The sequence below is a fragment of the Carassius gibelio genome, chromosome B25 (assembly GCF_023724105.1).
Source record: "Carassius gibelio isolate Cgi1373 ecotype wild population from Czech Republic chromosome B25, carGib1.2-hapl.c, whole genome shotgun sequence".
In the NCBI taxonomy this organism is placed as follows: domain Eukaryota; kingdom Metazoa; phylum Chordata; class Actinopteri; order Cypriniformes; family Cyprinidae; genus Carassius; species Carassius gibelio.
This window is the reverse complement of record NC_068420.1, coordinates 12,422,556-12,436,276: the sequence shown is the minus strand read 5'-3', so window position 1 is coordinate 12,436,276 and position 13,721 is coordinate 12,422,556. Positions and strand designations below refer to the sequence as shown.

Here is a 13,721-nt window from a genome sequence, read left to right as displayed (position 1 = left end):
GGGCTAATTTCATATATAAATTTTTGTGTACTTGTATATATAGAGAGAGAGAGACAGTAAATAAAATCATATAAATCAAGTGCGTCACAGCAGGAATGACCTCGATCAGTTAAGTTTAGCTGTGGCTGGTGGGAAGGTTCAGGCCAAGGAAATGGCATGATCGGTGTTTTCATTTTTCCTGAGTCACTCAACCCCCTCTCTTCTTCTACTATGTTTCCATGGTGACCTGCATCTTGGCATGAGTCAAGGTGCGGGTTGATGTGAGGGTGCTTGTGAGGTGAGAAGTACTATGTGCACATTACAATGACTGTTAACTGTTGTTACCCAACTAATATGACACTATATGGACTTAATGTATTTTAAGGAATGCCTTGAGACGGAATAGCGGCATGCAGTAAAATGAATTGTTTGGTAATGTCAGATACTGGCAGAATTGGCTTTTTATTAAACTGTGACCACCACTGCATTAGCTGCTGACAGGCTTCATCCCCTCAAATATCCTATTAGAGAGGCAGGGAAGTAATGGTCCGGAGAATAATTTTCTTATATTTCCAGTCTCGTCTGAGTCACATGTTCCCCATCATTCTGTAATACCTAGAGAAAACTATCCGTTAGCATTCCCATTCATCACAAAGGCAGTTTTTATCTGGCATATGTGAAGTAACCAGTCAAACCATGACCTCTTGACCTTGTCTATCACTTCTGTGAATGTCCTGGCTAACAGCACCTAGCTAGCGCTAACCAAAATCTGACCCAGACATTCCCTCTCATGGTGTTTGAAACTATTATCAGTCGGAGACCCCAAACACATTTTGCTTACGTTGCTGATGAAATTTAGCACACATATACAAAATCATTGCTTTAACCGTTTAAAAGGAAGAAAAGGGAGTCATTTCCTTTAATAGAGTCACTGGGAGTGCAAGTTTATGCCGGCTATTTGACTCTTTCCTTTTTCTCTCAGCATACACACACAAAGGAAACTGGTACTCTAGAGCTGAAGCCTCAAGCAGGACCTATTTATAATATAAGCACTGAGCCATAATTATGAATTTCACTGATGCTGAGGGGGAAGTGAACGATCACATGATTTTCAGACACACTGATAATTAAGGCCCAAAGCCAAAACTTCATACCTCTGAAAATTCTAAAAGCTCTTTTGAAGTAGGCTTATGTGCGTGTTTATTTCTGTTCAAAAGTTTAGGGTGAGTAAGATTTTAATTTGGAAATTAATACTTTTTAGAGCAATGAATGTGTTAATTCAACAATTAAAGTTAATTAAAATAGCATAATGTTACAGAAGTTGCCTCAACATGCCTTTGTCCTAAAATTGCAGAATTTTAGACAATCAAATAAAGCAGAATAATCGCATTCTGTATAAAAAGTGCTCAGGAAAGGGCTGCTGCTCTTGACACCAGTAAAAGATTAAGTTCAAACACATACATCGTGGCCTTGAGGGAATGAGGTGGAGTACAAGAGGTAAATATATCCACTAAATTTTATTCATCTCTGAACTCTTTATCTAGTTCTGGGCTGTACAATATTTGTAAGCGCTAGAACAAACACAATCCCCTCAGTTGTTTGAGCAATCTTGAGCAGGCTTTTGTTTTCGACTGACACAAAAGGCCAGTGAGATGTTCGTGGCTACGCACCGACTCTGACATGAGGAACAAAACAAACACTCAAGCCGATAACACAGATTATCATTTGTGTTTTGACTTGGAAACATGTTTGCACTATGCGGTTTTATGCATTTTTTTTATATTTAATTTTAAATGTGTTTCAGAGGGAATTTTTTGTGAAAATGTTTATGTGACTGCAAACAAAGTAAGTGAAGTGAGCAGATGCTGGTACAGTTTGGTAACTAGCCTTCACTTTGGAAACAATCACTGATTTTGGTTAATATGGAAGAGTTGTATTCAGATTATATATCATACCTACCTACCTTTCAAAAGTTTTATTTTCAAAACTTTTTTTCAGCAATGATGCATTAAACTGCTCAAAAGTGACAGTAAATATGTTTATCATTTTACAAAAGATTTGTTTCAAATTGAACACTAAGTTTTCAACATTGATCATAATAATAAATGTTTCTTGAGCAGCAAATAAGCATATTAGAAAAATTTCTGAAGGTTCGTGACACTGAAGACTGAAAATTAAGCTTTTCAATAGAAAATAATAATAAATTATATCTTGAAATATTTTTAAATGATATCCAGTTGTTTTAATCTGTAATAAAACTCCAAAATATTACTGTTTTACTGTATTTTGATTAAATAAATGCAGCCATTGTGAGCATAAAATACCTCCAAATCTCTTTTTAAATCTGCTGAAAACAGTTTTTGTATTTAAGTTACTGACCATATATTTTGGTTCAAAGAGACATACTAAAGTGTTTTACAGACCCATTCATTCATGTAATTTGTGCTGACATCCTGAACAGCAGAGGGAGGTCAGTCATGCATAATTGAGGCTGCTCAATAATTTATGATTTGGATATTGATAACACTGCAGATTCTGTTCGAGTCAAAGCACTAATCTGGAGCATAAACAAAATAAAAAATACCTGGCACTGATTTTAGCATTACTTCATGTAGTTTTTAATGAATCATTAGATGGATGCATTGGTAATGACAGTAATTTTTCCAGGGCATTTTAACATCATTTAATCATTAATTAAATTAGATGAATGAATAAACTACTCAGAGGGAAAGTAAGAGAGAAAACCGTTTGTTTGCTCTATTGATTTCACAATCACATCCCAGATGAATGAGAAATAAAATAAGACATTTAATCTTCATAAATTGAGCCTTTGCTGATTATCTGTGCTGATCTGACTGCGAATTAGGTCTGGAAAGCATATCAAAATATATCAGGATTGTTCCATAGAGGGGGGAATTGAAAATATGGCCTGTCTGGCAGAATGGGCACAGCAGGAAAAACACTGCACCAAAATTCAGTTCTCTTATCATGCCATAAAGCCATGCAGTGCCTACAGCAACCTTATTCAGGTCAAGCACTCATTCAGTAAGGCTGTAATAAACTATAAAAAAAAAAACATGGGCAAAATGTATGGCAGAACTTGATTCAGTCCATCAAGAACTGACTAGTTTGTGAAAGTGGTCTTATATAACAGGTGGTTGAAATGGAAGGGCTGCAAATAAGAGGGCTTGGTGAAAGAGAGAAGGCTTCATTTTGATTTCATACAGTATTGTTCAAAATAATAGCAGTACAATGTGACTAACCAGAATAATCAAGGTTTTTAGTATATTTTTTATTGCTACGTGGCAAACAAGTTACCAGTAGGTTCAGTAGATTGTCAGAAAACAAACAAGACCCAGCATTCATGATATGCACGCTCTTAAGGCTGTGCAATTGGGCAATTAGTTGAAAGGGGTGTGTTCAAAAAAATAGCAGTGTCTACCTTTGACTGTACAAACTCAAAACTATTTTGTACAAACATTTTTTTTTTCTGGGATTTAGCAATCCTGTGAATCACTAAACTAATATTTAGTTGTATGACCACAGTTTTTTAAAACTGCTTGACATCTGTGTGGCATGGAGTCAACCAACTTGTGGCACCTCTCAGCTGTTATTCCACTCCATGATTCTTTAACAACATTCCACAATTCATTCACATTTCTTGGTTTTGCTTCAGAAACAGCATTTTTGATATCACCCCACAAGTTCTCAATTGGATTAAGGTCTGGAGATTGGGCTGGCCACTCCATAACATTAATTTTGTTGGTTTGGAACCAAGACTTTGCCCGTTTACTAGTGTGTTTTGGGTCATTGTCTTGTTGAAACAACCATTTCAAGGGCATGTCCTCTTCAGCATAGGGCAACATGACCTCTTCAAGTATTTTAACATATGCAAAGTGATCCATGATCCCTGGTATGCGATAAATAGGCCCAACACCATAGTAGGAGAAACATGCCCATATCATGATGCTTGCACCTCCATGCTTCACTGTCTTCACTGTGTACTGTGGCTTGAATTCAGAGTTTGGGGGTCGTCTCACAAACTGCCTGTGGCCCTTGGACCCAAAAAGAACAATTTTACTCTCATCAGTCCACAAAATGTTCCTCCATTTCTCTTTAGGCCAGTTGATGTGTTCTTTGGCAAATTGTAACCTCTTCTGCACATGCCTTTTTTTTAACAGAGGGACTTTGCGGGGGATTCTTGAAAATAGATTAGCTTCACACAGACGTCTTCTAATTGTCACAGTACTTACAGGTAACTCCAGACTGTCTTTGATCATCCTGGAGGTGATCATTGGCTGAGCCTTTGCCATTCTGGTTATTCTTCTATCCATTTTGATGGTTGTCTTCCGTTTTCTTCCACGTCTCTCTGGTTTTGCTCTCCATTTTAAGGCATTGGAGATCATTTTAGCTGAACAGCCTATCATTTTTTGCACCTCTTTATAGGTTTTCCCCTCTCTAATCAACTTTTTAATCAAAGTACGCTGTTCTTCTGAACAATGTCTTGAACGACCCATTTTCCTCAGCTTTCAAATGCATGTTCAACAAGTGTTGGCTTCATCCTTAAATAGGGGCCACCTGATTCACACCTGTTTCTTCACAAAATTGATGACCTCAGTGATTGAATGCCACACTGCTATTTTTTTGAACACACCCCTTTCAACTAATTCAACTAATTGCCCAATTGCACAGCCTTAAGAGCGTGCATATCATGAATGCTGGGTCTCATTTGTTTTCTGAGAATCTACTGAACCTACTGGTAACTTGTTTGCCAGGTAGCAATAAAAAAATATACGAAAAACCTTGATTATTCTGGTTAGTCACATTGTACTGCTATTATTTTGAACAATACTGTATAACGACTTTTAGTTTAATTTATACAAATTGAAAACAGATCATTGGAAGATGATCAGATACTCGGATGGACACTTTACCATCCCATAAGGTCAGAAAATAAATTTTAATCTAGTACCTACTCAGACAGTATACAATTTCTTCTTTTTTTTTTTTTAGTTGCAATTACGTTTTTAATAGTTGAGTGTTGCGTGTTTTAGACTCTTAAAAAATACCAACACAAAGGTCAAATATGTCTGTCTAGCTTTAGGCACCTTTTGCACATGCTTTGCATTGGAACAAAAACGTTTTTAAAGGTAAAGGGGCCATATGAGGATGCTAAAATAACATACTTGGTGTCATGCAATGTGTTTACACCATTTAAGGTAAAAAAAAAAAACACATTATTTTCCACAAACGATACATTATTGTTGCTCCTCTCTCCCCCAACTTTATAAAAAACATCAGTTTTTACAAAGCTAATCGTTCTGAAAAGTGCAGTGTGCTCTGATTGGCCAGCTATCCAGTGTATTGTGATTGGCCGAATACCTCAAGCGTGTGACGGAAATGTCACGCCCCTTACCATATTTGGAAACTCACAGCGTCTCTGCGACATGGTGGTGATGGAAACAATGCTACATGAGAATAAAAGTTTCACCGCCTTTGTTCACGTATACATTAGGGTGGTGTTATGCAAATCATCCAACACAGTGACAGAGATTTATGGGGGCATGTTTGAATGTGGTATTTTTAGTGACTTAACTTTGAAAAAAGTCTTTGCGGAACGTATATACGCAGGAACAGCTTGTAACATTGCAAAGATGAGGGAAAACTTGAAATCACATCATGTGAACCCTTTAAACTTCTTTTAACTAATGCAGCAATTTTAGTATGTAATGTCATCATGAACTAGAAGATGCTAGCGCAGCAGTCAAATATGTCCGTCTTGCACATTTACATAGAAAACAATGGGAACCTTTCTGTGTGAACGACCCCTTATTTTAAATTGAGTGGGCTGTCTCTTAATGGATGCCACCATATTTGCATCACATGACTGTGATGTAATGCGCAACTGATCAAATTTATCAGGCTTTATATAGAGCTTGAGGGAGGTCAGTGCAATGCAGCTCCATCACAAACTAACAATAAGACAAAAAAAAATCAGTGAGACCGATTCCATGAATGTCAATTATATGTGTGAGTTGACACAAAACAAAAGACACACAGCTAAACTTAGCAATAAAGCATGTAGCATAATAAAAAAAACTGCTTTTGGAATGAATAGGTACCAGCTGGATTTAATGTATACTAAAAACTCAACTGGATCAGATCATTACTCACTTATTCAGTTTAGTATGAGAATGGATGCCAGTTGTTTATAATGGGCCTAAAGGGGTAAATTGCATAGGCTATAACAAGCCTATGTAATGTAATATAATATTAGGCATGAAAGGGTTACTTGCGGTGCATTTAAAGTATCAACCCCCCCCCCCCCCCCTCCTCTTCTTTAGACAGTAGCTGAATCTGTAGTTTAATCGGCGAGTGGCTGCAGCAAGAGTTGCTGCAACCATCCCGCTCTGCTCGAGAACCCAAATCTGCCAACCCACACACACTCTCCGGCCCCTCCCACACACACACACAAACACATACACAGCAGCGACTGCGCTCCCGAACACCCATCAGTCGAGAGACACACGACGCTCTGTTGAAGTGGCCCGCTTCGGCACACGGTATGTATCACTTTCTGTCATGCAAACTACAGAGACAGCGTTCTAGCGTGCGATGCGTTCTCTGGCGTGACTTTTTACGCAGTGTCGCAGTGGTCCAGTGGTCCGGACAAAGAGTCTTGCGATGCAAACAGTCAGTGACACTTGAGACTGTGACGTCGCGGAGGGTGCGTATCCTAATTTGACCGCATATTTGTCTTCTTGACGTTATTAATGACTTTGATCGCGTACTCGTGGCTAATGGGGCGCGAGACATACGCATTATAATGCGTTACAGTCGAGATACACAACGACGAAAGAATTAGGTAATTAAACGTCCAGACAGTCGTTTAAATCTACCGACATATGTCTGAAGGACAGAGTGTACGATCAACACCTTACTGTGCTTTATCCAAATTAACTGGATTAATTTAGGTGATGGATGGAGGTTGGCGGAGAGCTCGCGCGGACGGGTTAACTTTAGCCTATACGTTGCGCTGAATGTTTTATTTATTTATTTATTATTTAACAGGTTGTGAAATTATTTGTGCGTTTTACAGTAACTATTTGAAGTGGTCTTGTTATTTTATTATTTTGTGCTTGTGCTAACTGACCACGAGAAGTCATTATTTGCTGCATGACGCACTTCTACATTGAGATATTTTAGGAAGGCTGTGTTAATATTCTAAACGTGTACGTCTTTGTCTGGAGAAATATATTATGCTCAGAAGTTGTGAAGTATGATCTGAAGTGAATGTCTGCGAGTTGGTGAAATTACATGAACGATTTTGGTTCATCAACGATTCTTTTAGTACTTTTGTAGAAGAAAAAATTGGACAAAAGATATTTAATTTGTTATTGCTGCAGATCGTTTTAGATTTCCAAAAAATATTCCTGTGAAAGGTATGTTTATTGAAACTTAGGGTTCACAGATAGTTTTTAGATGAATCAAACGCAATAAAATATATATTAAAAAAAATAAAAATGTGGTAACATTTAGTTAATTCCAAAAAAAATACCACATTCCAATAAAACGTAGCCTGTCTTTAGGCGAAAGACCGTGAATGTTTCAAGTCTTATTATCTCTACTAATTATAACGCAGCACAGGTATACTCGTTATTTCATGATGACATAACATAAAGTAAAACTTGCTGTTTATTAATGAGTCATTTGAATACATCAACCGCTCCGACTCACTTTTTTTCATCAACCGCTGCATTGTTTGGATTCATTAAAGAACCGTCTCAAATGATTCATTCGTTTGAGAACCAGAAAACACTTGTCGCGCAAATATGTTCACTAAAAATAACTGACTCAAGATTTTTTGATTAATGAGTCACATAAACACAATATGATCTTTACCATAATTATTTACTTTAAAGTCCCAGCTCATAAGGACTGCTATGATTTGATTCAGTAAAAAGAGCCGACCCAAAAGAGCCATTCGTTTGAGACTCATTCTGCTCTGGTCACACGTTTTGTTTTGTTTTTACTTTAAATAACTCTAATCATTCGTTCTGGTATCTGACTATACTGTTCACACATCCGTTTGGCAATCAGACTGCACTGACTCAAAATAATTATTCGTTCTACAATAAAATTACAACCAAAACAATGAAAAAAATTTGTCTCGGCCTTAAAATCTAGTAAGATGCCTTTCTTGACAGCATTCCATGAAACCTATAATGCTGCTTGAGTAAGCAGTTCAGTTCAGATTTTTAAAATCAGTTTCGACAGTCATCTCTATCATTTTTTTTTTTTTTGTTAAACAGTAATTCCACTAAATTCAGGCTATTATGTACTGTAATTCAATTACAATTATACAAAATCTTGAAACATTTATAAACATTAAACAATTAAGTTTTGACAGCCACTGATTCGTTTGCTGTTCTGTGACTCAGTGTTGCTGTCTGAGACTCCTTTTCTATTTCCCCTTCTCTTCCTTTATGTTTGCTATACGTTTGTGCATCTGTCCGCTTAAGGACATTCATGTTTGAATATCATTGTGGAGGCCAATTAAACCCACAAATGACTCTTGCTTTATTTGGCACAGCTGACGTTTGAGTCAGAACGTTTAACTGTTTTACTCTTCTTCATTTAAATGGAGTACAAAAAACATCAATGAAGTAAATGAGACCTGCTTAAACTAAATGATCTCTAAGTACTCTGATATAATAAAGAGGTGATGGTGTTGTTAACTTGAAAGGAGATACTGGGGACTATTTTAAGTACATTTGTTTGTCATCTCAATGCTGAAATGATTCAGTCATTCCTTAGTTTTCTTTTCCGATGCTGGGTGGGATTTTTACATAGAGAAACACCCACTGACAATATTAGCTGCTGAGTCATTGTCCCATTGGTACTGCTAGTAGCTAAAAGGTGCAGAATGTTTAGTGTTTTGAGTGTCTTTATTATAATATGAGATGAAAGTTCCTTCATAATACATAATCTTATTTAATTGCGCCTGTTGTTCTGGCAGTGTGCTCTGTTATAGGATTTAGAGAGATTCTTTATTAAGCTTTCATGATATCATTGATGTGAGGCTCAGCGTTCGGACACTGAAGGGCACGTCCATCTGACACAGAGTAAAAATGGGCCATTGAAGACATTAAAGACAGGGCGATTAGGCTTTTCCAAAGTGACTCATGCTTTGTTCCTGTTTGACATTGGAAAATCTGAGAAAGGAACAGCCATTTTAGTCCTGCATGGTTTCCATGGATAACATAAATGAATGGTCCGACATAGAAAATATTAGCAACTCAACTTTAGAGTTATTGGATAATCCTTCCGGATTTAGGAACGTCATTTGAGACAAACAACCTCTCATTGGTGGATTACTCAGCGGAAAGGGCCACAAGTGGGAGGTGCCGTCTGTGGAATAACAAGTGAATCTCTTAGACAGGTACGCAGGTTTGTCTGTCTGTGTCCTCAAACATTTGACCAAAATGATTGCTTTGCTGCGGTCAAAACAAACCGTTAAATTGTAATTTACTTGTTTACTCCGAGTCAGCTCATTAACCCATTTAAATATATACTGGTAAAGCTCTATATAACGGCTCATAGCAGCTGCTCATTAAGTTTGTATTAAAGAAGCTTTCCATATAGGGAGATTTTGAGCGGTTGACCTGCACAAAAGCGCACACTTGTTGTGGTCGAGTTAAACATGTTGAAAATGAGATGTGATGTCACAGGCTCTTGATGTGAACTGGTCACGGTCATAGCAAGGTGATATGATTGTTATAGTCTCACATTTGCTCCAAGCTCACCCTTTAGTGACATATTTCTGTCTTTTATTCAGTTTTTTGAAGGCTCTTTATGTTGGCGGGTATGTGGGTGAGTGCACAAACGGCCATCACCCCTGGGAGTTTGCAGATTCAGTGTGGGAGGATCACCCTCTCTTTCCTCTGTAGTGCTGCAGAGAGAATTTCCTCCACTGCTATTGAATCACTTTTGGTCTAAATTGGCCTGTGTAAATTGTTGCTTGTTCTGGTTTAAGATCTTTTACCTTACATTATGTTAATCATACAGATTGCCTTAGGACATGTTCTGCATTAAATGTTGTTTATTTGGTACTTTTTTTTTTTTGTGTGAAAATTGTCACTGCGGCAAGACTGGGATATTGGGAATGTGGAATGTTAGCCCATCAACTGTTCAGATATTCAATGTTTTTCTATCAAATTGACCTATTATTTACTTTGATGTTTAAGATAACAACATGAATACTTCTAGAGATGTTGACATACTATCAGATGTCACTGATATGTTTTAGAAACAACCCATAATCTGGTTAAGGGACTGTGGAAACTAACATTTGAGATCAGATGCTGAGTCACAGAACAGACCCATGTACTCTCTTAGATCAGAACGTGTCCGCTACTTCTACTGTACTCTGTTCCACATGCTTTCATAAGCACTCCTCTATATTGCAGTGAAAACCTGTTATTAACATGTTTCCGTTACTTGGTATGTACTCATGACATTTTCTTTTATTTGATCTGCCTGCCCTCTATTGCGCTGGGTATATATTATATATTGGCACAATTATCAGGATTAAAAGATGCACCTATCAAGCTTCGAGTTTCTTTGTTATTCTTTTGTTCCTCCCTATTAAAATGGCAAATTTATGTGGACATATCACGTCTTTGTGGTAGCACGACGTTGTCGTGAAATGCTGCAGTGTTGTGGAGTTTCGTCAGTGTTGGAGAAACATCCAGCCCTTATTCAGGACCACAAAGATGTGGCTTCAAATGCTAATGAACTGGCTGTGTGGTGGCATGATCTCATAGTTGGCTCAGGTTTAGATTGGAGTTTTCTGGACACCAAGGAAGCAGTGGTACAGCACCAATATCTTTTTTCTTGCTTTAAAACTTGCCTAATCTTGCTTAAAGTGCTCTTTCCACAATCCTGACACTGAAATCTATTTATATTGAATACATAGATATCTAATGTAAATTGTGCAAATAAATGCAAAATGATGAGGGTGAAAACTTTCACTGTTTATGAAATCTGAAACGGTCCAAATGAGGCATAAAATCACAACATGCACTCCTGCTGGCCTGGGTCACTGTGCCAATGCCACACCCTTTACCCAGGTGACTGACTGTCTGAGATTCAGTGACACATCCGTGATAAAAGAGGCTTTCATATGCTTAACAGCAGAATCATTCGGCATTGCCAAATCACAGGACTACGATTACCAGTAGAAACTAGGACATTTGCTTTTTGTGTAGATGCAACCGGGAGTGTCAAAGTCTGAAGAAATATAAGCCAGCTTGTGTTAGTCTTGTTTTTCTCTAGTCTTTTGTTTTGATGGTGCCTAGTGGTGTAATTTATGTAATTACTTTTATTACTTTCAGGATTTTTCAAGTTTCCCATCAACCAGAGGACTGGACTAAGACTGGATTAATGACACATTTATGGGATTACAATAAATCCCTCAAAAGTAACGTTAATTCCCTCCATTCTGAAAAGCTAGTTAGATAACAACAAACACCTGTGGTGCTTTGTTTAATGAAAGTTAATTTAGCATTTTTAATAAAAAGAAAGGCCACTGCACAACCTCTGCGTCAGCTGTATAAGAAATGGGAATTAAATGGCTTGTTCCACGGGGACAAACAGATTTAGTGTTGCTAATACAGTGTGCTGCAGCCAGAGATGTATAAAGTACTAGAGACCCATACTTGAGTAAAAGTACAAGTGCTCTATCAAAAAAGTGATTTGAGTAGAAGTAGAAGTGCTCTTTAAGCACCACACTTAAGTAGAAGTACTAAAGTATTCAAAATCTTTTGTACTTAAGTATTGCAAGTAGTCTATTTTAAAATTTACTACTCAAGTACTGAAAGTAAAAGTAGAAGTATTGTGTTATGTAGCTATTAAAGAAAATAGTCAAAAGTTTTAACATATTGTTTTTACTATTTCAAATGATTAACCTAAAGGACAATAACAATTCCTTTGACTGTAACTTCTTGTAAATAAAAAACGGTTAGTAGGGTTAGTTAGCCCAATTTGCAAAATGATGTCATTGATAACTTACCCTCATGTTGTTTCAAACCCGTAAGACATCAGAGGGTCATTTAGAATTTTTTGAAGCATCGAAAATACATTTTGGTCAAAAAATAGCAAAAACTACGACTTTATTCAGCATTGTCTTCTCTTCCGTGTCTGTTGTAAGACAGTTAAAAACAAAACAGTTTGTGATATCTGGTTCGCGAACGAATCATTCGATGTAACCGGATCTTTTTGAAACAGTCCACCAAATCGAACTGAATCGTTTTAAACAGTTCGCGTCTCCAATACGCATTAATCCACAGATGAATTAAGCTTAACTTGCTTAATGTGTCTGACACTCCCTCTGAGTTAAAACAAACCAATATCCCGGAGTAATTCATTGACTCAACAGTACACTGACTGAACTGCTGTGAAGAGAGAACTGAAGATGAACACCGAGCCGAGCCAGATAATGACTCGTTCACGAGTCAAGAACCGTTTCTGTCAGACGCGTCCGATTCGTGAACCGAGGAGCTGATGATACTGCGCATGTGTGATTTAGCGTGAAGCAAACCGACACACAGAGCGTCTGAAACGAACTGATTCTTTTGGTGATTGATTCTGAACTGATTCTGTGTTAATGTTATGAGCCCATGTGCAGTCAACGCCAATGACGCCATTGCATCGAGCGCAAAAGAATCGGTGAACTGTTTTCTTTAACTGGTTTATTGAATCGAACTGTCAGAAAGAACGAACGTTACTGGTCATCCGAGAACCGATGCAACCGGTTCTTGACTCGTGAACGAGTCATTATCTGGCTCGGCTCGGTGTTCATCTCTCTCTTCACAGCAGTTCAGTCAGAACGCCCAGTCTTCTCAATCGCTTGATTCGCTCAATGATATGCCAGCTTCATCAAACCTGCCATCTACAGTTCTGGCAGTGGTTTGTAATGGAATGATTCGTAACAATATTATAATTGTAACGAGTAACGATGCAGCACATAAAAAAAAATATCGGAGTAAAAGTATTAAACTCAGCGAAAATATGTACCGAAGTAAAAGTGGAAGTAGGAGAAAAAAAGAATACTCTAGTAAAGTACAGATACCGCCTTTTAGTACTTAAGTACAGTAGTGAAGTAGTTCTACTTCGTTACTATACATCTCTGGCTGCAGCAAGACGTGCCGTTCACAAGGTTATTTGCTCCCAAAAGCGCACAAGGCGGTGGCATGAGGCGATTCTGTTCCCAAACTTCCACGGGCCTCAATCTCTTGGGTGACCATATCTAGAGCAAAATTCTGGAGCAGTGCGAATGCTTGGTCTGTCTTCTACCATAGCACTGTTTGAGTTTATTTTAACAGAGTGCTCTCATTTTTAGAGTCCATGAGGAGATATTTATATCAAGCAGGTCAGGTGAGGTAGGACTGGATCACTACACTGAAACCTTCTTAAAAATGACTGTTTTATGATGCTAATGCGATTAAGATATTTGTGCTATAAAGTTTGTCATTAATTAATAATCAGCAGTTATGAAGTTGCTTGTTCTTTAATGGATTTACTGGATTTCTTGGACTACTGTTACAATGCTACATTCTTTTGTGACTGTGGAAAAGTGCCAAAGGGAGTAGTGGAAACTAGATTCTGGCTGAACACACCGCTCTCCAAAACCATCTGTTTATTTAAAACGGCAAATTAGTTTTGTGGTTTTTAAGTCTATT

At 37.6% G+C, this 13,721-nt stretch overlaps 1 protein-coding gene across 3 annotated transcripts in view; it reads left to right on the top strand.

Moving 5' to 3' along the window:
- The window catches only part of LOC128014455 (microtubule-associated protein 1B-like), a 41,995-nt gene that overhangs the window by 5,475 nt on the left and 22,799 nt on the right, over window positions 1-13,721 (top strand). Inside the window, exon 1 of one of the 3 annotated variants that reach the window (XM_052598042.1) lies at window positions 6,386-6,542. The exons of the other annotated variants lie outside the window; for them this stretch is intronic. The gene's annotated coding sequence lies outside the window, so the exon portion shown is untranslated. Of the gene's footprint in view, window positions 1-6,385; window positions 6,543-13,721 lie in introns of those variants that run through there. 3 annotated transcript variants of the gene reach the window in all.